The following is a 25052-nucleotide window of genomic DNA, read 5'->3' as shown; positions in this document are numbered from 1 at the left end:
AACAAGTCTGGAGTTGTAAAAAGTGACTGCAGACCTGAGCCTCAAGCCTGGAAAACCCCTTTAAAATAATAAATTAAATAATAAAAATGAATATCTCAGAGGTCAGACTCCACCCTCAGATAATGGGGGAGAGCAGATATTAATTGTTCTAAGCTCAAAGACCATGATTCTTGGCTGAGGACGCGTCTTCTGGGGTCCACATCATGATGTACACATTTGTGATATGAATGCATGAGAATTTTTATGATGAATGATATAAGGAAGGGCATCTTGTTTCTTGAGATTGATCTTTCCAGGATCTAGCTGACAAATTGCACAAGTCATCAAATTTAAAGCTCGTGAATATGTTGGATGACACATTGTGATAATCTGTGCATACATGAATACAAATCACAGGAAACCATCCTCACCGCAGCGTTACAGAAGGACGGGGAACTAAGCAGAGAAAGTAACAGTCACAACACAAGGAAGGCACAGAACAAACCCAAAAGGTATTTTTTATAAAGTAAAATAAAAATTTCTAAGGCTACGTGGCCACGTTTCTTTTTTATGTGCTTGTTTTCGACGCATGTTTTAGCAGGAAAAAAAAATGTGAATTTAAAAATTATTTATTGATGTTCACATAATCCACATACAACGCGTTTCGGCTAGCAAGCCTTCTTCAGGTTTATTGCTTATATTATACCTGAAGAAGGCTTGCTAGCCGAAACATGTTGTATGTGGATTATGTGAACATCAATAAATAATTTTTAAAAAGGATCCCCCCCCCTCTGGCCTCCTACGGAAGCACAATCACATACAGCCTGGATTTTTTTTATGGTTCTGATTTGTCTCTGTTTCTGTCTGTTTCTCTCTCTGTCTTTCTCTCTGTCTCTCTTTTTGTCTGTCTCTCTTTGTCCCTCTCTGTCTGTATCTCTTTTTCTCTCTGTCTCTCTCTATGTCTCTCACTCTGTTTCTCTCTGTCTCAGTTTCTCTCTCTGTCTATCTCTCTCTGTCTGTCAATCAAATCAAATATGCTTTATTGTCAGGACCAAAATACAATTAGTGTTGCCAAAGCAAGTAAAAAAGTGTGACAGGGGAGTGGGTTAGAGTTGTGGGGATGGGGTGTCTGTCTGTGTTTGTCTGTCTGTGTCTCTTTGTCTATCTCTGTCTCTCTCTCTGTCTGTTTCTCTCTGTCTGTCTCTCTCTGTTTCCCTCTGTCTCTCTCTGTCTCCCTCTCTGTCTCTCTCTGTCTATCTCTCTCTCTCTGTTTCTCCCTGTCTCTCTGTCTATCTCTCTGTCTCCCTCTCTGTCTGTCTATCTCTCTCTCTGTTTCTCTCTGTCTCTCTCTGTCTCTCTCTCTGTCTGTTCTCTCTGTCTGCCTTTCTCTCTGTTTCTCTCTCTGTTTCTCTCTCTGTCTATCTCTTTCTCTGTGTTTCTGTCTCTCTCTGTCTGTCTCTGCCGCTGTCTCTCTCTGTCTCTCTCTGTCTCTGTCTTTGCCTCTGTCTCTGCCTCTCTGTCTGCCTCTCTCTGTCTCTCTCTGTCTCTCTCTGTCTGTCTCTGCTTCTGTCTCTGTCTGTCTCTCTCTCTGTCTGTATGTCTCTCTCTGTCTGTCTCTCTGTCTGTCTCTGTCTGTCTGTCTCTCTGTCTGTCTCTCTCTTTCTCTCTCTGTCTGTCTCTCTTTCTCTCTGTCTGTCTCTCTGTCTGTCTGTCTCTCGATTTGTCTGTCTCTCGATTTGTCTGTCTCTCGATTTGTCTGTCTCTCTATTTGTCTGTCTCTCGATTTGTCTGTCTCTCACTTTGTCTGTCTCTCACTTTGTCTGTCTCTCACTTTGTCTGTCTCTCTCTGTCATTGGATTATCCAGAAAAAGTTGTCATTTATGGAGAATGGAGAGCATCTGCAGCTTCTCTTTTTTCTGGACCATCAAACACAGATATGCAACAAATCTACACTACAAGGAATTTGGACACATTGTTACTGAACCCTTCTAAAATAAATTGCACAATTCTTTTAATTGGACAACTGATTACTTTTCAGACAAGTGCAGTTGAATCACATTAACACTGAACAGCCGTGAGAAACCTTGTACTTGTAATATCAGGTAGGTATTGTTTCCTCACTCTGGGTTTTGGGATCAGTGTGCAGGCGTGTACATTTGCTATTTGCTCTGTACAGAAGGCAACTTATACCGTGTTGACATATTCAAGGAAAATGAGATTTCCAAGTCAGAAAAAAATCCCCAGTTCTTTTCTACCAGCTGCAAAATAGCGCATTTTGTAGGATAAAATATTTTCATTATTCAGCTTAGATTCCTGAAAGTGATGAATTATTTACAAATCTAATTTATTTACCAAAAAAATCACTATCTCGGAGCATTTAATATCCTGCTGTTAACCTAGTTCAAGTGAAACAAATGCAGATGTGAAAATCCAAAACAAGCTGTCTCCGATCTTCAGCAGCAGAAGCGATATTACACGAGATCAAATATCCTGAAATTAGAATTTAAGTGTCATTAAAGTAACACCCCGGAGCACACCCTCGCTTCCTATTGTAATTGTTAGTAGCAGATCATCTAACAAACACTACATGAAAAAATAATGTTATGTCTAGTGCAGGGTCTAAGGGGCTGGTGTATCTCGTGTACCCCCTTAGGCCCTGCGCTACACATACAGTCATGGCTGAAAGTGTTGGCACCCTTAAAATTGTTCCAGAAAATGAAGTATTCCTCCCAGAAAATTATCGCAATTACACTTTTTCTTATACACATGTTCATTTCCTTTGTGTGTATTGGAACAATGTGAAAAAACAACAAAGAATAAAGGGAACTTGGAAACAATTTCATACCAAGCTTCAAAATTGGGCAAAATTGTTGGGACCTTTCCAAAATTGTGGGTAAAAAACTTGGTATCAAGCATGTGATGCTCGTTCAAACTCACCCGTTGCAAGTAACAGGTGTGGGCAATATGAAAATCACACCTAAATCTAGATAAAAAGGGGAGAAGTTGACTCAATCTTTGCACTATGTGTCCGTGAGTGCCGCACTAAGCATGGAGAACAGAAAGAGGAGAAGCGAAAGGTCTGAGGACTTGAGAGTCAAAATTGTTAAAAATATCAAGAATAGCAAGATTGTAAGTCCATTTCCAGAGATCTTGATGTTCTATAATGCTCGGCAGGCGAGCATGGCTTTAGTGGATCTACCGGACCAAAGGTACTGATCACTGGCCTGGAGGAGTGAACTAGAAGGGTCACTGAGTCTTCATTAAAGCCTCCAGAGGTGGCGATAGACACACAAGCTGGTAGGTAGCCGATAGTAGACAGCCACAGGGATCAACAGTACCTTGGCAGCTGGTGTCATGTACTCAAATAGTCTCTGGTTGTAGAAGCAGCAGTTATCGAGGAGGCAGCAGCATTAATATGTGCATCAACGAAAGCGGATATCGTAGGAGGTGGCCAGTGTGGATACTTGCAGCAGTCTATAATGTAGAAAGAAGCTGTCGTGGATACTTGCAGTAGCAGACCTGTCATGCACTAAAACACAGAAAGAAATCAGCAACAGCACAGTAACAGTAGCGGCAGCACAAAGGGGCCTGAGAGCTAGCAATGTATTGAACTCATTGCCCAGGCACCTCACTAAAGGGGAAGGTGCCTTAAATACCTGATGCCTCTCAGCGATGCTGAGAGGCACTTCTGGATCAGGGCGTAATGACGCTTTAAGTAAAGAGGAATGTCTGCTCACGCACCCTACGGACATGCTTGTTATGCCTATGCATTATGCACAGGCCCTGGGAGACACCAGCAGGAACCGGGGATGGAGCAGTCACCACTGGGCAACCAGGAAAGTGAGAATTCCGGCATCCTTGTCAGGGGAGGGGGGCAGGTGTAGGAGTTACATTTTCCTTTATCTAAGGTGCACAACATAATAAAGAAGTTACAACCGATGGCACTGTAGGTAATCTCCATGAACGTGGACGGCAGAGAAAAATTGATGTAAGTTTGTAATAGTCCGGATAATGGATAATCCCCAATCTCAATCCATCAAAAGCAAGCTTGTGGATGGTGATAGGAAGCGATTGATTGCAGTTTATTTATTCCAAAAGGAGTGCAGCCAAATATTAATTTGAAGGCGCCAACAATTTTGTCCGGACAATTTTTGACATTTTGTGTCCAATTCGTCTTTTTTTTCCTCTTTTTTTTTTTTGTTCCAATACACACAAAGGTAATACACATGTGTGTGATAAAACGTGTAATTGCATTAATTTTCTGGGACAATTTCAAGGGTGCTAACACTTTCGGCCATGACTCTATATATCCACTGTACATGCCTATGTAAAGAGTATGATACAGTCCAAAGATATCCCATACACATATTTTCAGGAGGTTTTCTCAATACTTATAATTTGCAAATAATCAAAGTTTTGAAAATTTTTTATAAAATTCAAATTTCGTAAAAATCACTCATCTCTGGCAGTTATTTTTGATAGGTGGATAGATTCCATAAGATATTGGTTATAAATATATACATTAGTGGGATAGGCAGGGCGTTGGGCTCACGGGCACTTGGGCCTGGATTTCATGCCGTGCCCGTTTGCCGTCAGTATAAACAAGTTATTGAGTCTATACAGGACTAGGGAGGAAAACTCATCTTTTCTATATCTTTTTTCATTGCATACTAAAATGGCAAAATTAGCATAAACCTGCATGGAGATTTCAATCACTTTGCCACATAAACTCACTCCGTACTTTAACGTCCTATGCCAGAAATTGCATTAAAGCTTGGAGACAACAGCTTGGTGCAGAGATAGAATTGCTTCAATGTCTCACAATTACAAGTAGAAAAACACATAAGACGCTCCTTCTCTTAGCAAGAAAATGTACCGGCTTCCAAAGAGCAGAAAATAAAGCAAAGAAATAATACCCATTTGGCAGCTAAAGACTGAATTGCTGCAACTTACACAAAGCAGAAGCCGGGACTTGGCAGAGTCCCTCCGAGATCTGATCAGCTTAACGAGCTGAGAATATAAACCGGTGTTCCCTGAAAATAAGCAGCAACTCTCAACTTCCTACCAGTGGCGTAAAAGATCAGGACTCAGCTCTTAAGCGGGCTTCACACGCTGTGACATCGCTAGAAATTGCTAGCGATGTCGAGCGCGATAGTACCCGCCCCCGTCGTACGGCCGATATGTGGTGATCGCTGCCGTAGTGAACATTATCGCACTTACCGCACTTACCTTCCCTGCGACGTCGCTCTGGCCGGCGAACCGCCTCCTTACTAAGGGGGTGGGTCGTGCGGTGTCACAGCGACGTCACACGGCAGGCGGCCAATAGAAGCGGAGGAGCGGAGATGAGCGGGACGTGAACATCCCGCCCACCTCCTTCCTTCCTCATTGCCGGTGGACACAGGTAGGAGATGTTTGTCGCTCCTGCGGTGTCACACATAGCGATGTGTGCTGCCGCAGGAACGACAAACAACATCGCTAAAGAGCAGTAAACGATTTTTTGTTTTAGGACGACCTCTCCGCGGCAAACTATTTTGCCCTCTTTTGCGATCGTTTCAGATCGCTCTTAAGCACACTGCGATATCGTTAATGACGCCGGATGTGCGTCACAAACAACGTGACCTCGACAAATATTCATTAACGATATCGTATCGAGTAAAGCCCGCTTTAATCATTAAATTCAGTTTTTCATTCAGTCCCCTTGTCCCCCAGTAAATAATATCCGGCCCATCACCCCTGGTGTATAACATCTGGCCCATCGCCTCCGGTATATAACATCCGGCCCATTGTCTCTGGTGTATAACATCCGGCCCATCGCCTCTGGTGTATAACATCCGGCCCATCGCCTCTGGTGTATAACATCCGGCCCATCGCCTCTGGTGTATAACATCCGGCCCATCGCCTCTGGTGTATAACATCCGGCCCATCGCCTCTGGTGTATAACATCCGGCCCATCGCCTCTGGTGTATAACATTCGGCCCTTCGCCCCTGGTGTATAACATCCGGCCCATCGCCTCTGGTGTATAACATCCGGCCCATCGCCTCTGGTGTATAACATCCGGCCCATCGCCTCCGGTGTATAACATCCGGCCCATCGCCTCCGGTGTATAACATCCGGCCCATCGCCTCCGGTGTATAACATCCGGCCCATCGCCTCCGGTGTATAACATCTGGCCCATCGCCTCCCGTGTACAACATCCGGCCCATCACCTCTGGTGTATAACATCCGGCCCTTCGCCCCTGGTGTATAACATCCGGCCCATCGCCTCTGGTGTATAACATCCGGCCCATCGCCACCGGTGTATAACATCCGGCCCATCGCCTCCGGTGTATAACATCCGGCCCATCGCCTCCGGTGTATAACATCCGGCCCATCGCCTCCGGTGTATAGCATCCGGCCCATCGCCTCCGGTGTATAACATACGGCCCATCGCCTCCGGTGTACAACATCCGGCCCATCGCCTCCGGTGTACAACATCCGGCCCATCGCCTCCGGTGTACAACATCCGGCCCATCGCCTCCGGTGTACAACATCCGGCCCATCGCCTCCGGTGTATAACATCCGGCCCATCGCCTCCGGTGTATAACATCCGGCCCATCGCCTCCGGTGTATAACATCCGGCCCATCGCCTCCGGTGTATAACATCCGGCCCATCGCCTCCGGTGTATAACATCCGGCCCATCGCCTCCGGTGTATAACATGCGGCCCATCGCCTCCGGTGTATAACATCCGGCCCATCGCCTCCGGTGTATAACATCCGGCCCATCGCCTCCGGTGTATAACATCCGGCCCATTGCCTCCGGTGTATAACATCCGGCCCATCGCCTCCGGTGTATAACATCCGGCCCATCGCCTCCGGTGTATAACATCCGGCCCATCGCCTCCGGTGTATAACATCCGGCCCATCGTCTCCGGTGTATAACATCCGGCCCATCGCCTCCGGTGTATAACATCCGGCCTATCGCCTCCGGTGTATAACATCCGGCCTATCGCCTCCGGTGTATAACATCCGGCCTATCGCCTCTGGTGTATAACATCCGGCCTATCGCCTCTGGTGTATAACATCCGGCCTATAGCCTCTGGTGTATAACATCCGGCCTATCGCCTCCGGTGTATAACATCCGGCCTATCGCCTCTGGTGTATAACATCCGGCCTATCGCCTCTGGTGTATAACATCCGGCCTATAGCCTCTGGTGTATAACATCCGGCCTATCGCCTCCGGTGTATAACATCTGGCCCATGGTCCCTTGTGTATAAAATCCGGCCCCTCCCTCCTGGTGTATAACATCCGGCCCATTGCCACTGGTGTATAACATTCAACCCATCGTCCCTGGTATATAACATCCTACCCATTGTCCCTTGTGAATAACACCCAGCCCATCACCCCTGGTGTATAACATCAGGCCCATTGCCCCTGGTGTATAACATACGGCTCATCGCCCCTGTTGTATAACATCTGAACCATGGGCACTGCTGTATAACATCTGGACCATAGGCACTGGTGTATAACATCCGGCCCATCACCCCTGGTGTATAACATTCGGCTCATCGCCCCTGTTGTATAACATCTGAACCATGGGCACTGCTGTATAACATCTGAACCATGGGCACTGGTGTATAACATCCGGCCCATCACCCCTGGTGTATAAGATCCGGCTCATCGCCCCTGTTTTATAACATCTGAACTATGGGCACCGGTGTATAACATTCGGCCCATTGTCCCTCGTGTATAACATCCTGCCCATTGTCCCTTGTGAATAACATCTGGCCTATCGCCCCTGGTGTATGATATCTGGCCCATCGCCCCTGGTGTTTAACATCTGGCTCATCACCCCTGGTGTATAACATCCGAACCATGGCTACTGCTGTATAACATCCACAAGGTATAAGCAAGGATTTTAGAATTAAAACATAGCTTTTAATATCATTAGTCTAAAACACAAACTAAATAGTATAGTAAAGTGCAGTGCAGTGCAAGAAAATATATAAATAGAAAGATCTCACCCGGTTTTCTTGATGAGATAAGAAGCCACTGGAAAGTTCAAGGCAGAAGCAGGTCAATCCGGACCAAACAAGGGGGGGGGGGAATGGGGAGCATCCAAAGGACAATATCCCTACCCCTGTCGTGCCCCTGCAATATAATGCTTCCGCCCTTACAAGGGCAGCACCCAAGTCAGGAATGCTCGCCCTACTGACAAATACACCCTCCCAACGCGTTTCCCTCTCTCAAAAGAAAGAGAGTTCATCAGGGGAGAACTTAAAGTAAAGCCTGCAATGGCAGGACGTTACTGCACACAACGTACGGTCGTGTTACAAATGTGTAAACACAGTGCCCTTTCTTGGTGCACATGTGTATGCTAATGGCCAGTGGGACGCTGTATACTGTTAGACCCACAAGCTAAATACCCCTCATACCTCCTGCATGTTCGCCAATCATTCGTGCCACATGTTTATGCAGCCCCTATAATCGATTCATGAATCGTGGATCCGTTCTTCCACTACGCATGCTCAATCAGTCAATCAGCAGCATATTAAGGCTGCCTAGCGGTACTCTCACCGCGCATACCCGGAAGCGGTAATACAACCAGATAGTGCTTCCGCGTTCCACCACTTGAACCGCATATTCCGCGCATGCGCGGCGCGCGATCATACAGAAGCTGTAATCAGCCCAGCGGTGCTCTCACCGCGCATGCCCGGAAGCGGTAATGCAATACTTCCGCGTTCCACTCCTTGAGCCGCATATTCCGCGCATGCGCGGCTCGCGAACACATGAAATTTGCTATCAACCTAGACAAAACACCCAGTGCGCACGCGCAATGTTGTTACCGCGCGTGCACAGATATAATCATATAACAAATATTAGTGAGCCAGGATTAAACTTCATAAGATCTATATTCCGCACATGCGCGGCTCGTGGCCATATAGGAACAGATATGTCTATTATACAGAGAGTCCGCTTGCAGCCCTCAAGTTAGTTAGTAGCCCAAATGCTTCTCATAATGTGCACATACAGGCACCTATTGAGTGTGGTGAACTAGTACAAATAATTATGATGTGATAAACAGGGGCAGGAGGTATATTAACAATAGTATTCGTAACGGGGGATTACAGAGTCCGACAGTCAGAAAATCAATCTACTTGTATTGTATAACACTTGGCATGGCTGGTTTTTTGGCGTCTGCACCTGACACCTCCTCATGGCTTACTGAAGCCAGGGAGATTTTTTCTGAGAAGGATTTTGCACAAAAGAAATATCTACCGTCATACACAACAGCTTTCAAGGAGATTACTAAAACCTATAAGGAGCAAATAACAAGCTGGTGGGAGGTACAAAGCTTGGATAATTACCTTAAAAACGGGATTGTACCTAGAGGTTTACGCATTTCCCTATTGCCAGCACCCAGGTGTCGTACCCCTCAGCTGATTAGTGCATGGGAAAAGGAGGCCACGGCTAGCTCTCTGAGGTTTATGAAACTTTTACTGTCAGAGGAGAAAGTCTGCCTGGAGGCTCTTGATAAAAAATTAAAAGAACAGATTGACCATATTAAGACATTCCAGAGTGAGACTGATTTTGTGTCAAAAGAGAATCTGTTACAAAATACAGTGGAAAAATATCAGTATCGTATTAAGGAGAGGAAGCATAAACAGTTTGTCCGTGACCTCCAGGACTTCAAAGATAATAAGGTTTATCAATTTACTGCAGCTGAGAGGTCCACCCCTGGGGAGCGAGATTCGGATCTCTCCTCCACCGAAACGGAGGCTTCAGACTCTGAAGGGAGGTTTCCTAATCAATTTGGTCAACAAAGGGGGGGGAGGAGGTTCCAGAAGGGGAACCCCAGGAATACTCGCCAGTTTTCGAGTGGCCCCAATATTGGTTTTTTAGAGAGACCGCACTTCCTCAGGAGCCAAAAAACAAAAGGCTAGGTACAGAGTCTCGAATTATTAACTTGTCCAAGCGACCCCTCACTGACTCTGAGATGGCGGTGTTGAGTAAGGGGCTATCGTTCGTCCCTACAAGTGATCTATCGGTTTTTGATTTCATTGTTGATTTGAATTTATTTGTGAGGAAGCTTCGTTGGAAGAAATTCTTTAAATCAAAGGATAATCGGTTGTGTGAAGAGCTTAGCATACCCCCTGACATGTTAGGGGATGTTAGGCTCTTGGCAGATCTAGACAGACCAATTATTAATGACACGGGAGCGGGTCCTTTCACTAAGCTTAAAAATCCAAGCACGAAAATGCCCCCAACTACTTCGGATGTGTCAGCTATTGATATCTTTCTTAACTTAGTAACCCGTGATGTGTGTGCATCTTTTGAGGCTCTCCCGCAGTCATTGGCTTCCCAACGTAAGCCTGAAGTCCATAATCTCTTTACACAGAGTAATAACCTCACGAGAAATGAGATGGAGGCTCTGTGTGTTTTAGAGAAGGAATCCATGATCACCATTAAGCCCTCCGATAAGGGGGGCAATGTAGTGATTATGGATTCACAGGACTATCGAAAGATCTGTATTGAGATCCTTAATGATACTAGTACATACAAAAGGGTCTCGGGTAATCCATTGGAACACTCCAAAAAGACCCTAAGGGACCTATTGAGTGGAGCAAAAGCTGATGGATTATTGAATGAGGACGAGTTCACATTTTTGTTCCCGGAATTTCCAGTTATGTCCACATTCTATATCTTGCCCAAAGTCCATAAGGGGGTCACACCCCTTAGGGGTAGACCAATAGTTTCAGGTGTGGGCAGTGTTGGGCAGAATGTGGGCATATATTTGGATGAAGTTTTAAAAACCTTTGTTACATGCTTGCCCTCTTATATCCGTGACAGTATGGATTTTATGAAGAGGATTGAAGGTGTGCTGGCTGACCCGGGGACCTTTTTGGCTAGTATTGATGTTGAGAGTCTTTACTCTTCTATTCCTCATGATCAGGGAATGAAAGCCATCGAATACTTCTTATCCACACGTGGTCAACAATTTGAGGCTCATAATCGACTGATTCTCGCTATGTTACATTTTGTTCTACACAACAATTTTTTAACGTTTGACGGCACAATATACCACCAGCTCAGGGGCACAGCGATGGGGAGCCCTTGTGCTCCCTGTTACGCTAACTTGTTCCTGGGCTGGTGGGAGGACGTTTTCGTCTTTTCTGAGGAAATGTCCAAATATACGTGCATGATCGAGATATGGACACGATTTATAGATGACATCTTTATATTGTGGAAAGGTCCCCAGGAAGATTTTGTGAAGTTTGTACAGGATCTGAATTGTAACTCTATAGGTTTGAAGTTCACGTATGTCATTCATCCAACGCAGCTACCATTTTTGGATTTGTCGGTCTCAGTGGACCCCCAGGGTGGACTCCAAACAACAATCTTTAGGAAGCCCACAGCAACTAACTCTCTCCTTGACTGGGAGAGTCATCATCCGTTCCCTCTCAGACGTGGTATCCCGAAGGGACAGTATCTGCGTTTGAGACGGAACTGTTCCAGTGAGGAGGAATTTGTTGTGAAAGCTAGGGATCTCAGGGCTCGATTTTTGGAGAAGGGCTACCCTAATCATTTTCTTAGGGAGGCCTACCACTACTCCCTCAGACAAAATCGTAACCAACTTCTTATTCCTAAACAGAAAAGGGAGGAATGTGATGAAACAGTGAGATTCATTACCACCTTTACAAAGGGTGCTAATCAGATCCGACAGATTTTAAAACAGCATTGGGCAATTCTTAAAATGGATGTTGACATTGCCGAGGTTATTGGCAACCAGCCATCTGTGACCTTTCGAAAAAATCGATCCCTGAGGGACCGTCTGACACATAGCCACTATGTGGCCCCTGAGAAACCAATTACATGGCTTCCGGATAAACCTACTGGGTGTTTTAGGTGTGGGGCATGTGTGGCATGTGCTCATATCCAGACGGGTAAAACATTCACAAGTACTGTTACAGGCGAATGCCTGGGTGTCAGAGAATTCATAAACTGTAGAACCAAAGGCATTGTCTATTTGGCCACTTGTAATTGTGGCAAGCAGTATGTTGGAAAGACCATCAGAGAGTTTCGCCGTCGTGTAGGAGAACATTTCGGCGATATCAGGAACGAACGGGATACTCCGATTTCTAGACACATGAACTCACAGCATTTTGGAAACAGAGAATCCATTGTATTTATGGGGATTCTAAAGGTCAAACCATCTCCTAGAGGGGGTAACCTGGATAGGCTGCTCCTACAGAAGGAAGCTAGAATGATTTTTAAATTAAGGACGTGTCGTCCAGAGGGTCTAAATGACCAGATCAATTATGGATGTTTCATTTAGTGTGGGGACCTTTCTCTTTTCTTTCTCTCTGGTTGGGGTGGGTTTTGGAGGTGGGATGGTTTGGGTGGTCTATTAAGCTGGGCTATTGACCAAGATGATGAGCCCCCTTTGTATAATTGAGCCCAACCCAGATTCTTTGGGTGTTATACCATGGGACCTGAGGGGAGGGTTGGAATTGTATGTAGTTTCTTTATGTTGGACACGACAAGAAGGGTGTCCTTCGCTTCCTTCCCACCCCCCCTCCTCTTTACTGCAGTGTTTGATTTTCTGACTGTCGGACTCTGTAATCCCCCGTTACGAATACTATTGTTAATATACCTCCTGCCCCTGTTTATGACATCATAATTATTTGTACTAGTTCACCACACTCAATAGGTGCCTGTATGTGCACATTATGAGAAGCATTTGGGCTACTAACTAACTTGAGGGCTGCAAGCGGACTCTCTGTATAATAGACATATCTGTTCCTATATGGCCACGAGCCGCGCATGTGCGGAATATAGATCTTATGAAGTTTAATCCTGGCTCACTAATATTTGTTATATGATTATATCTGTGCACGCACGGTAACAACATTGCGCGTGCGCACTGGGTGTTTTGTCTAGGTTGATAGCAAATTTCATGTGTTCGCGAGCCGCGCATGCGCGGAATATGCGGCTCAAGGAGTGGAACGCGGAAGTATTGCATTACCGCTTCCGGGCATGCGCGGTGAGAGCACCGCTGGGCTGATTACAGCTTCTGTATGATCGCGCGCCGCGCATGCGCGGAATATGCGGTTCAAGTGGTGGAACGCGGAAGCACTATCTGGTTGTATTACCGCTTCCGGGTATGCGCGGTGAGAGTACCGCTAGGCAGCCTTAATATGCTGCTGATTGACTGATTGAGCATGCGTAGTGGAAGAACGGATCCACGATTCATGAATCGATTATAGGGGCTGCATAAACATGTGGCACGAATGATTGGCGAACATGCAGGAGGTATGAGGGGTATTTAGCTTGTGGGTCTAACAGTATACAGCGTCCCACTGGCCATTAGCATACACATGTGCACCAAGAAAGGGCACTGTGTTTACACATTTGTAACACGACCGTACGTTGTGTGCAGTAACGTCCTGCCATTGCAGGCTTTACTTTAAGTTCTCCCCTGATGAACTCTCTTTCTTTTGAGAGAGGGAAACGCGTTGGGAGGGTGTATTTGTCAGTAGGGCGAGCATTCCTGACTTGGGTGCTGCCCTTGTAAGGGCGGAAGCATTATATTGCAGGGGCACGACAGGGGTAGGGATATTGTCCTTTGGATGCTCCCCATTCCCCCCCCCCCTTGTTTGGTCCGGATTGACCTGCTTCTGCCTTGAACTTTCCAGTGGCTTCTTATCTCATCAAGAAAACCGGGTGAGATCTTTCTATTTATATATTTTCTTGCACTGCACTGCACTTTACTATACTATTTAGTTTGTGTTTTAGACTAATGATATTAAAAGCTATGTTTTAATTCTAAAATCCTTGCTTATACCTTATAGTCTGTTTTTGGATTTGGGTTGTACTGCTTTGCCATTGCGGCAGGACTGCTTTCTACTTGTATAACATCCACCTCATCACCCCTGGTGTATAACACCCGGCCCATCATCACTGGTGAATGAACTCTGGCCCATCGTCCCTGGTGTATCACCTCTGGCCCATCGCCCCTCCATCTATAAAATTCGGCCCCTTGCCCTCGGTGTATAACATAGGGCCCCTGGTGTATAACAACTGGTCTTTTGCCCCCAATGTATAACGTCCAGACCCTCGCCTCTGATGATTAAAGGGGTTGTCCACTATGAGTCCAACCCCTTATGATCCCTTATGTTTCCCCCAGCTAAAATAGTAAAGCCTACAATCACTTCCCGTACTGGCATGCTTCCAACAGTGTCCGGGCTCTTGATGCCAGGGTTAACATTTAGTTGTGACGTCATTCAAGCCCTGAGTCCAATCAGCACCAGCTTTTGTCTCTCTGCCTTTGGACCAAACAAGTTAATCAACAGGAAGTGAGAGCTGCAGCTACCGATCACTTCCTGTTGATTGCTCCTGTGTCCAAAGGCGGGGCGAAAGAAGCCTGCGGTGATTGGACTCGGGGCTCGCGTATCTTAACAAAATCACATGAGTCGCACAATACGAGTCTGACACCACTGGAACTGCAGTGGCAATGGAGGTGAGTGTAGGCTTTGCTATTTTTATGGGGGCGCATATGGAGAATGAGAACGGTTGTCCAAGTAGTGAACAACCCCTTTAATGTCTCAGCACAAGACATTATGGACATTTGTAGCTTCCATCTCCGTGGGAACAGTTTGGGGAAGGTTCTTTTCTATTCCTCATGACTGAGCTCTGTGCACTAGGTCCATGCAGACATGGTTGAGGGAGTCTGGTGGAAGAACATGACCGACCACAAAAAGCCCGGATCCCTAAAACATCCAATTGATGAAATAGAATGAGATTGTCAGCCACCACCTTCAGACGGTTGCATAAAGTCCTGTGGTGTCCGGCTGTAGAAGGTCGCAACATTTGGCTACACAAACTGCTTCCTGACCTTCTATTCTTCCTGCTGTGATGTTAGTGGTATCCCATGTGTCTTCTCTGCTTTTGGTTTATCCATTTCCTTTTAGGACCCTGCAGATATCATCACCTTTCAGCTGTTAATCATCATCATTTCCCCTTCTGTCCTTAAATACCCACTTTCCCCTTTGTGTTTGCTGATGATAGAGTAATATTCCTATAAAGGCAAGCAGTCGGCTTCTATTTATCTAAAGAAACGTTTGTTGCTGTTTCTCTCCCTAGGTCATCTTGGAGATAAGTTTTAGTTTTCCCCTGTTTGTGTTCCCTGAATGTTCTTTAGAGCTTAGTGGGGTTGACTAAGCGCTCATCCCATCTGTTCCTTACCTAGGGTCCAGTTCAGGGCCAGCCAGGTCCATGTATCCTGCTTGGCGCATAGCTGTGGAACCTATCTAGAGTGGTCAGGAGACCCAGGGGGCCAGGGGAAGGTTTGGCCAGGGGGCCAGCGGAAGGTTTGGCCCTTCCCCATGCGTGGTACTTCCCTATACCTAGCGTGACAAGGAGACCTGCAGCTGGTCCGTGAATCAAAGATGTGGTAATATGGCAGCATAGAGTATCTAGGAGTTACACGCAAAAAGCACAAAGTCTCTATACAAGGATGGAGACATACACAGATTTACCGGATTAAGAGGCAATAAACTTTGTGGATTTAAGGATAAAATGGAAACATAATAAATACATCAAACAGTAAAACACACCATATAATTTAATAAGCAAATAGAGGGATTATAAACCCTTTCGCTGCAGATGATTCAGCGTCCTTCTACCATCCGTTTTTAACATGTCGTTTCCTTGGTTCTACAGAAATGAACACCTGAATGTGCGCTTATCCTGATTTTAAGACCCAAATAAGACTTTCTGGACAACTATATTATTATGCTCGCAGGGCGAGCACTGTATTAGTGGGTCCACTGGACTGAAGGTACCATTCACTTGCCTGTGGGAGCCATCTGGACCAGCCACCGAGTCTTCACTACTGCCACTGAAGATGGCAGCAGGTACACATGCTGGTAAGCAGCCGGCAGAGGGCAATCCCAGGGGATCTGTGGTACCCCAACAGCTGGCGCCATGTACACAGTACAGTCTTTGGTACAAGTGGCAGCAGCAGGCAGAGTAGTGGATCTGTCCGGGATGGATGGGTAGATATGGCAGCAGCAACTGGCATGGATACTAGCGGTGGCGGCTATTGTGGTAGCCGGCTGGCGTGGATGGTAGTGGCAGCAGCAGATCAGCAAACTGGCACAACACTGAAATATAGATAAATGTCAGCCCCAGCACAAAGGAACCTGAGAACTAGCAACGCAACTAACTCTTTGCCTAGACACCTCCCTAAAGGGGAAGGTGCCTTAAATACCTTCAACCTCTCAGCTAATCTGAGAGGTACTTCTGGGTCAGGGGTGCACTGGACCTTTAAGAAAAGGGGCATGGCCATGCGCACACCGTTTGGGCAGACCCAGGAATCCTGTTAGGTATACTCAGGCTCTGGGAGATGGCAGCATGGACTGGGGAGGAGGCAGCCACCGCAGGACAGCCGAGCAGGTGAGAAAACCGACGTCCTGCCAGGGGAGAGGGTCAGGAAAGCGCGGGGACATCGGTATGGGCATAAAATTCAGTTTAGAGTGGTGCAAAAATAGAATGTGTATATATATATATATATATATAATAAATACATACATACATACATACATGCATACACATATATATATATATATACGGTATATATATATATATATATATATATATATATATAAAAATACAAAAAGCCAAGATGCTCACCTGCTGCACAGCTGCTACCCCTATCCATGCCCGCCTCCGGTCTCCACCCTTCATCTTTCGGTGGGGGGACATCATGTGATGAACCTTTACATTTTGTCGAAAATTGAAGAAACTGTATTTCTTTTTGCCAAATTTGCTCGGAACTGATTTACAAAACCATAAAAAATCTGCATTTTGGCGAATACGGATTTTTTAAAATTCGCAAAGAATTTTGTTGCACTATTTTTCTTTTTCATCGAAAGGGTTAATAATGTCTCCAGGTAATAGGGTAACCTCAGGTACTGATGTTTGGCTGCAGGGATGATAAACTGGATGGACTGATGAAGAAGAGTTTGCAAGTCTGTCAGCTTATCCTAGAGGCAGCAGGCAGGCAGAAAATATTAGTTGGACATACTGAGGTTTCTCCGTCAGCAGTCCTGGGGCTCGGTGGAGCCGGTGATTGATGGCTCTGTCGCCTGGAATAATAGCATGTGAAGAAGCCAGAGACCATCGCATGCCAGGCTGCTATATCTACCTGTACATCACAGGGATAGGAGCAAGATTTAGGCTCAGAGACTTTCCTAAACCTCATCTACTTGATGATCTCCATTCTTAAATACTGGAGTTGTGCCAGGCACCGGCATGGGGGAACGGTTTTGGCACCTTAGGCAAGTTTACGAAATTATTTGCCTGCTTCTAGACAGCCTCATAAAATAAAGGTTCAGCGTGTAAATATATACAGTCACTGGCAGAAAGAACGATATTTTACAAGCACACAAATATATATTATACAGTAAACATATCTAATGACAAGCAAATCTGCAAAATTCAAATTTAGCCAGGAAAAGCAAACATTTTGATGCACATCGAGTGTTCATTTTGGGCTCTGGGTTTTTCTCCTGACCCCGTAATATAATATACAACCAATGAGGAATGGGTTAAGTCCTGCCAGTAGCTATGCATCACCTATACAGCAATTTATAACAGCCAGAAGGGCTCTTCTAAATATTAAAGGCCATCTGTCAGCAAGTTTTTGCTATGTAAGCTGAGAACACAATGCTGTAAGGGTTGAAAAACAAAAAACAACTGTGCTTCTCTTATCAGTGTGTGGACAACTGTTTATATTAATAAAAGGGTTTATTACCCTGTTATTAACATTGCAGGATTAGAAACTTACAGGCAGGCCAGGCCGACACCCCCCCTACTATGATTGACACCTCACAGTCAATGCATAATCTCTATTGAGAGCCTGGTGAGGGCAGGGAAGCTCTCAGATCTATGGTGTTCCTGAATCTAAATTCTTTGATTGTTTCAGAATAGCACTGCAGTCTTTCAGCGCTGGGGTCCTGGGTTCGAATCCCACCAAGGACAACATCTGCAAGGAGTTTGTATGTTCTCCCCGTGTCTGCGGGGGTTTCCTCCGGGTACTCCGGTTTCCTCCCACACTCAAAAACATACAGATAGGGAATTTAGATTGTGAGCCCCTATGGTGACAGTGTTCCTGATGTATGTGAAGCGCTGCGGAATATGTTAGCGCTATATCAAAATAAAGATTTTTTTTTTTTTAATGTCTTTAGCCAGTAATCTATGTGATACACCATTGGATTCAGAATCTCCTTCCCTACATTATGTTGCTGTCACATGAAGTAGCAAAAACCTGCTGACAGATTCCCTTTAAAGAAGGGGTGAATAATCCGGAGACTGCAGTAGTCAGTAAAAGTGATATTTTGTACTGAATTTGCAGGAATTTGTTAAACCAGTTACGTTGTTTACATTGTTCTTCTTTGATTGGTTTATTGCAAATAGCAGAATGTTTGGAAATTTTGCTATAAAACAAAATTTGCAATGGGGATGATTAAGTTTAATTGCAACTGTATTTTTTTTTTTGCTTTCAAACAACAATGACAACGAATGAGTTAAAGACATGTCTAGAGGATTTCAGGATAGATGATTTCCCATGCGGGATTCTTAATTGGTGCTGCCCTATGGGCTTTGCTAGACACCGCCCAAATGATGTTGTCACCCAAAACAGTGACTAAGCAACAAACTTTAAAATTGTTTTGCCATTGAAAAGACTAAGGAAAAACACATATTTTTTTGTATTGGAAAGTACCAAGACCATAGAGAGAAATTAAAAATCCTTAAAACACCTCTCTGGTCTCCAGACAGGGCATAGACACCCCCACACTGAACATATGGGATTACGTATAGCTGGGGAGAAAGAAACGAATTATAACTGGAGGAAGCAATGTGGCCTCTGTTTAGCTAGGACCCCCTTGTGTGGACAGGTAATTACTCCAAAGTAATGCTTGGTAAAAACATCCAGTGATTTGTGTATTCAAGGGTGTAGACATACCTTTCCCAACTACATACACGTTCTGTCATCAAAGCATCTTTGCTAGATTTTTGGGCACCAGTAGACAGTGATGAATATTAGGGTGTAGCGCCTGGTCCCACCAGACCCCGTGGGGGGGGGCGCTTCCTCACATTTGCCCGATCCCAGCATGGCTCCCACTTGCACTCCCGGTCATAGCCCCAGGCAGCGACGGCCTTCCTCTTACCGGTCCCATGGCTCTGCAGGTGCTGCCCCTGCTCCGGGTCCTGATGTACGTCCTGCTCCCAGGCATGCTGCAGCCTCTTCCTGTCTCCCATCCTTACACAGAACTGCAGTAAGTGACTCTAGGCTGCGCGCGATGCCACGCCCCCTTTCTTAAAGCGGTATGCCCCGTTTTCTGGAAGTGACCTCACAGGTCACCTGTTACCTAATGGGTTTTTTACGTCCACCTCCCCCAGCAGCAGGCGCCCGAGCAACGCTTCCATTAGAGCCTTGCCAGTGTCCAGACCCCCTTGTGCTGTTATCTGTTTTCTGTGCATTGATACCTGGTTCTAATCCCTTGTCTCACCGTAGTGCCATCCGTACCATTCCGGCTGTGGACATCACCGCTGATACCGACAGTGGACTTCACCGTGCCCTACCTGCCGTGGACATTATCTGTGCCGTACCTGCTGTGGACGTCACCTGCTGTGAACATCTCTGGTGCAGTTTCCGTGTTCTGCCGGCTGTGGACGTCACAACCTTGCTACACCTGGCCCTACAGAGACTCCTACTACCGGTTCCTGGCTGCCGTGCATTTAGGCCTTCTGGGGAGGCGCCGCACAGTCCCTGTATAGGGGTTCGCTGCTGGTCACCTTCTCAGGGGAGTCCGATGCACGGTCCAGTGGGTCCACCTCTGGACGCTCGCCGCTCCTTGGTGAGCGTAACATAGGGTTTGTATTGATTTTGTACTTATAGGAGATACATTGTCTGCATCGTGATCACGAGAGGTAGAGAATTCATATTTTTTTCAAAATTGTGCGACCAGAGTCTCAGTACCAAATTAATATTGGCCAACTGCATTGATGAATATTAGGGTTTGTATGAATCATATATTTATAGGAGTTACATTGTCAGCATTGTGATCACGAGAGGCAGAGGATGCATATATTCCATAATTGTGCGACAGGGCATCAGTCCCAAATTAATATCAGCTAACTGTATGATGCTAGCCATGCCATGTTTCATATCTATAGAAAAATAAAATCTTAATAAGAAACATGTCCACAATATCTTCCATCTGGGACCTCCATGGACAAAGATATCCTGAAGCCATATCCCATGACCTGCCCTCTAATGAGTCACCAGAGAGGAGATAACTTTTGTTAATAAAAGGCAAATAACAAATTTTTGTTCTTTGTCAGTACTTTGTAGCTTGCTGGGACCTCATCCAACTTTTCTAAGGAGCACCTCCTGACATTAGTTTAGTAATTAATTGTCTTTCATTAATCCTTTTTAAATTATGCAATTGTATACTGTATTGTTTTGTCCCCATTTGTAACATCTGTTGTATACCTTTATAAACACTGCCTATTTTCGATTGAAATATATAAAATATTATAGCTTTGTTCCTCTTGCTCTTTAAAGTGCATCCTCAAAGCTATGCGCTACCTTTACCTGGTAATGAATTGGCCTGTAAAGCGATTGGTGGTGGTAGCTAGTAGTAGGGTTTTTTCTCGTATTGGGTTATTGTGGAGTGAGCACTACCATTTTAGGGTGCTCGGTACTTGCAACTAGTGATGAGCGGGCACTACCATGCTCAGGTGCTCAGTACTCGTAACTAGTGATGAGCGGGCACTACCATGCTCGGGTGCTCTGTACTCGTAACTAGTGATGAGCGGGCACTACCATGCTCAGGTGCTCAGTACTCGTAACTAGTGATGAGTGGGCACTACCATGCTCGGGTGCTCGTAAAAAGTGATGAGCGAGCACTACCATGCTCGGGTGCTCGGTACTCTTAACTAGTGATGAGCGGGCACTACCATGCTCAGGTGCTCTGGACTCGTAACTAGTGATGAGTGGGCACTACCATGCTCGGGTGCTCAGTACTCGTAACTTGTGATGAGCGGGCACTACCATGCTCGGGTGCTCAGTACTTGTAACTAGTGATGAGCGAGCACTACCATGCTCGGGTGCTCAGTACTCATAACTAGTGATGAGTGGGCACTACCATGCTCGGGTGCTCAGTACTCGTAACTAGTGATGAGCGGGCACTACCATACTCGGGTGCTCAGTACTGGTAACTAGTAATGAGCGGGCACTACCATCATCGGGTGCTCAGTACTCGTAACTAGTGATGAGCGGGCACTACCATGCTCGGGTGCTCCGTACTGGTAACTAGTGATGAGCGGGCTCTAACATGTTCGTGTGCTCGGTACTTGAATAAAGTAGGTTGGGTGCTTGGACGAGCTCATCTTGAGTACCAAGTATAATGAAAGTCAATGGGAAACTTGAGCATTTTTCCTAAAGATCTTCCAGAAAAATACTCGAATTTCCCATTGACTGCCTCTATGCTCTGCCTCTATGCTCTGCCTCTATGCTCTGCCTCTATGCTCTGCCTCTATGCTCGGGTACTTTAGTTGCGCCAATCAGAGCATTAACTGCTCTTTTTAAGTTCCGAGCACCTGAGCACGGTAGCACTCGCTCATCACTATGTAACATGCATGCTCCTAAAATGCATGAAGATTTATTTTGTGTCTGTGATATGTACGCAGCATAAAATGTAGCAAATGTAGAATTTTTATCAGAATTGAAGCTTTACTTTATAAATGTTGTAGTCAAAGACTTTGTCCTCTCGGCAGCAATTCAGCCACACTCAGCTCTTCACACATCTCATAGCAGCAGCTATTTAAGACACTGACCAGGTGGCTGCAGCAGACGGTTTCTAAGCAGCAGGGAGAAAATCGGGGGTGATAAAGCTAAAAACATGCAGTTTAAATTGTATTTTTATCAGCTTTATCATAATACATTGACAAAATTGTATTTTTTTTAATTCATGTGGAAAATATGTAAGGGGGTGGTCGGTGCCACAAGTTCTTGCCCCAATAGACCAAAAGCACTAGTTATGTTAATATCTTGCATAGAGGGATAAGACTATATAGCATAAGAATGTATGTATTACTGTAGCAGAGGCAGTAATGTTTGCATAGAAACATAAGGGAGTATGTTATTTAGGCCATAGTGTGAGATAAGGTTTTGTACAGTCAGATGTGTGGACTCTGGCCTAAGGGCCAAATCTTAAGAACTGAACTCTATGTTTCTGGGGTCCCAACCGAGTTGGACCAGGGTCAGTAGTGCCTGTAAAGAAAAGAAACAGACTTTAAAATGTGATGTGCAATGTAAATGTTAAAGTGCATGTTGTCCTTTAGGTTCCCAGCCAAGATGGATCAAGGTCAGACACACCCACATCAGAAACCAAGTTACCTGATGCTGGACTAGAAACAGTAACTTATGGTGATGCTGTTTGATATATGGTGGGTCGGTATTGTCAGGGACGACCATAATTAAGAGAGGAGGAGTGTAAGGGGGTGGTCGGTACTACAAGCTCCTGCATCAATACACCAACAGCGCTGCTTATGGTAATATCTTGCATAGAGGGATAAGACTATAGAGCATAAGAATGTATGTATTAATGTAGGAGAGGCAATAATGCTTGCATAGAAACATAAGGGAGTAAGTTATTTAGGCAATAGTGTGAGATAAAGCTTTAGATTGTTTTACAAGGTAATGTTGCCCTCCAGTGGTCGGTTATTGGTTTTTTTTTGTATTCTTATGGGCTGACAAATAGTTAATGTGGGTGTAGCCATAGCAGAGGCTGCAGGCAGGAGCCATCTTAGAAAGTTAGTCAGTGTATGGAGTAGATGCAGAGAGAGGCTTGTCAGGCCTGGGAATGAGACAAAGATGAAACTGGCTTGTTGGGCCAGGCCTGTCCGCTTCTGGTAGGCAGGACCCCGAAAATCCCGAGTGTGATAATTTTTGGACGTCTGGAGCTTAACGCTCAGAGCTGGTGTTAGATGAGCTCCTCAAAATCCCCTTCTGTACAGAGAAGACCACACAGACAACAAACTGACCAATGTTTGTCATGCTTCAGATTAGATCTGAAAGCCTCCTGTGCAGTGGTCCATTTCCCTCTCCACTGAGCCACTGTCAAGTTTGAGTGTTGTCCTGGTTCTGAACATTTTGTTTGTGTGTTCATTGCCTTTCTGCCAAGAAGTGTTTCCACTGCGATATCGTCAGGGTCAAATCGAAAGTGCCGCACATCCGGCGCTGGTAACGACGTCGCAACGTGTAAAGCCTAGATGCGCCGATAAATGATCTCGAAAGCGTCGTATATCGGTGATCTGTGTAGCATCGGTCATTTTCATAATGTCGCACCAATAGGAGATACGATGTTGTTCCTCGTTCCTGCGGCAGCGCACATCGCTGTGTATGAAGCCGCAGAAGCGAGGAACATCTCCTTACCTGCCTCCACCGGCAATAAGGAAGGAAAAAGGTGGGTGGGATGTTTACGTCCCGCTCATCTCCGCCCCTCCGCTTCTATTGGCCGCCTGCCGTGTGACGTCGCTGTGACGCCGCACGGCCCGCCCCCTTAGGAAGGAGGCGGGTCACCGGCCAGAGCGATGTCGCAGGGCAGGTAAGTGCGTGTGAAGCTGCCGTAGCGATAATGTTCGGATGTCACACAGACCCCATCTGTATGACATACATTTTTAATGGATCCAATAGAATTATTAACAAAGGATACTTTATATTTCCTTGTATATATTTTTAATTACTGATGCATAAAAACTGAGGTCCAACGAACACCAGATAGATGTCAAAAATGGACATAAGGAGAACGCAAGAATTGATGACAATACGGATAAAAAATCATCATTGTTTAAAAGCTGATGATTTTTCATATTTTCATATTAACTTGGCATTAGTATGATAAAATAATTGAATAAGGGGTAATATATATATTTTTTTTTTACATGAAAAAGCTAAAATCCATTCCTTAAGGATGCAGTCAATTTCCATTTTGTCTTCCTTGAGTCAGAAATGTTATATTATTCCATCAACATTAGCTGTGTCAGGGCGTCACGGGTGTGTCATGTGGTTTCTGGCCATAGAAGGTCACAGCGTTTGGCTGCGCAAAATGCTCCCTAAAGGCGGCGTTACACGCACCGATATCGATAGCGAAATTGCCAGCGAGCGTACCCGCCCCCGTCGTTTGTGCGTCACGGGCAAATCACTGCCTGTGGCGCACAATATCGTTAGGAGCCATCACACAGACTTACCTGCCTAGCAACGTCGCTGAGGCCGGTGAACCGCCTCTTTTCTAAGGGGGCGGTTCGTGCGGCGTCACAGCAGCATCACTAAGCGGCCGCCCAATAGAAGAGGGGGGTGGGATGAGCGGCTGTAACATCCCGCCCACCTCCTTCCTTCTGCATTGCCGGCGGCTGCAGGTAAGCTGTAGTTCGTCGTTCCCGGGGTGTCACACGGAGCAATGTGTGCTGCCTCGGGAACGACGAACAACCTGCATCCTCAACAATCAACGATTTTTTGAAAATGAACGACGTGTCAACGATGGACGATTTGGTGTGTATTTTCCATCGTTAACGGTTGTTTATGTGTGTCACACGCAATGACGTCGCTAACGATGCCGGATGTGTGTCACGGAATCCGTGACCCCGGTGATATATCGTTAGATACATCGTTGCGTGTAACGGGGCCTTAACTTTCCATTGTTCCTGCTTTCAGTATTCATTGATATAGGTAGCTTTCCTGGGGATTTATTTCTCCCCCTTTTGGATTTAGCCGCAGCTTGCCTTCTACCCAGATGCTAATTATCAGCATTATCTTGGTGCTTAAATACCCCTTCCTTCCTTGGAGTGGTGCTGGTGATATTTTCAGTTCATTCTAAATCTGGTTGCAAGCGGGTGGCTTGTACTCCTCTGTGGTATCATTGCTGAACACTGTGCTGAACTTCTTTTGTGTATAAGTAGTTCATGCATTTGCCCCTTGTGTGTCCTTCTTGTGTCTTCTATAGTGTTTAGTGGGGTTGACG

At 45.6% G+C, this 25052-nt stretch overlaps 1 long non-coding RNA gene across 1 annotated transcript; it reads left to right on the top strand.

The window, feature by feature from the left end:
* The first annotated feature begins 420 nt into the window (after positions 1–420).
* Positions 421–20488, top strand: LOC142249089 (uncharacterized). Its single transcript, XR_012724989.1, has 4 exons — positions 421–491; positions 1845–2081; positions 15682–15887; positions 19541–20488. It is a non-coding gene; the product is annotated as an uncharacterized LOC142249089 (long non-coding RNA).
* Positions 20489–25052: the final 4564 nt, after the last annotated feature.

Source organism: Anomaloglossus baeobatrachus, chromosome 8, assembly GCF_048569485.1.
Source record: "Anomaloglossus baeobatrachus isolate aAnoBae1 chromosome 8, aAnoBae1.hap1, whole genome shotgun sequence".
NCBI lineage: Eukaryota > Metazoa > Chordata > Amphibia > Anura > Aromobatidae > Anomaloglossus > Anomaloglossus baeobatrachus.
This window is presented reverse-complemented; position numbering and strand designations above follow the sequence as displayed.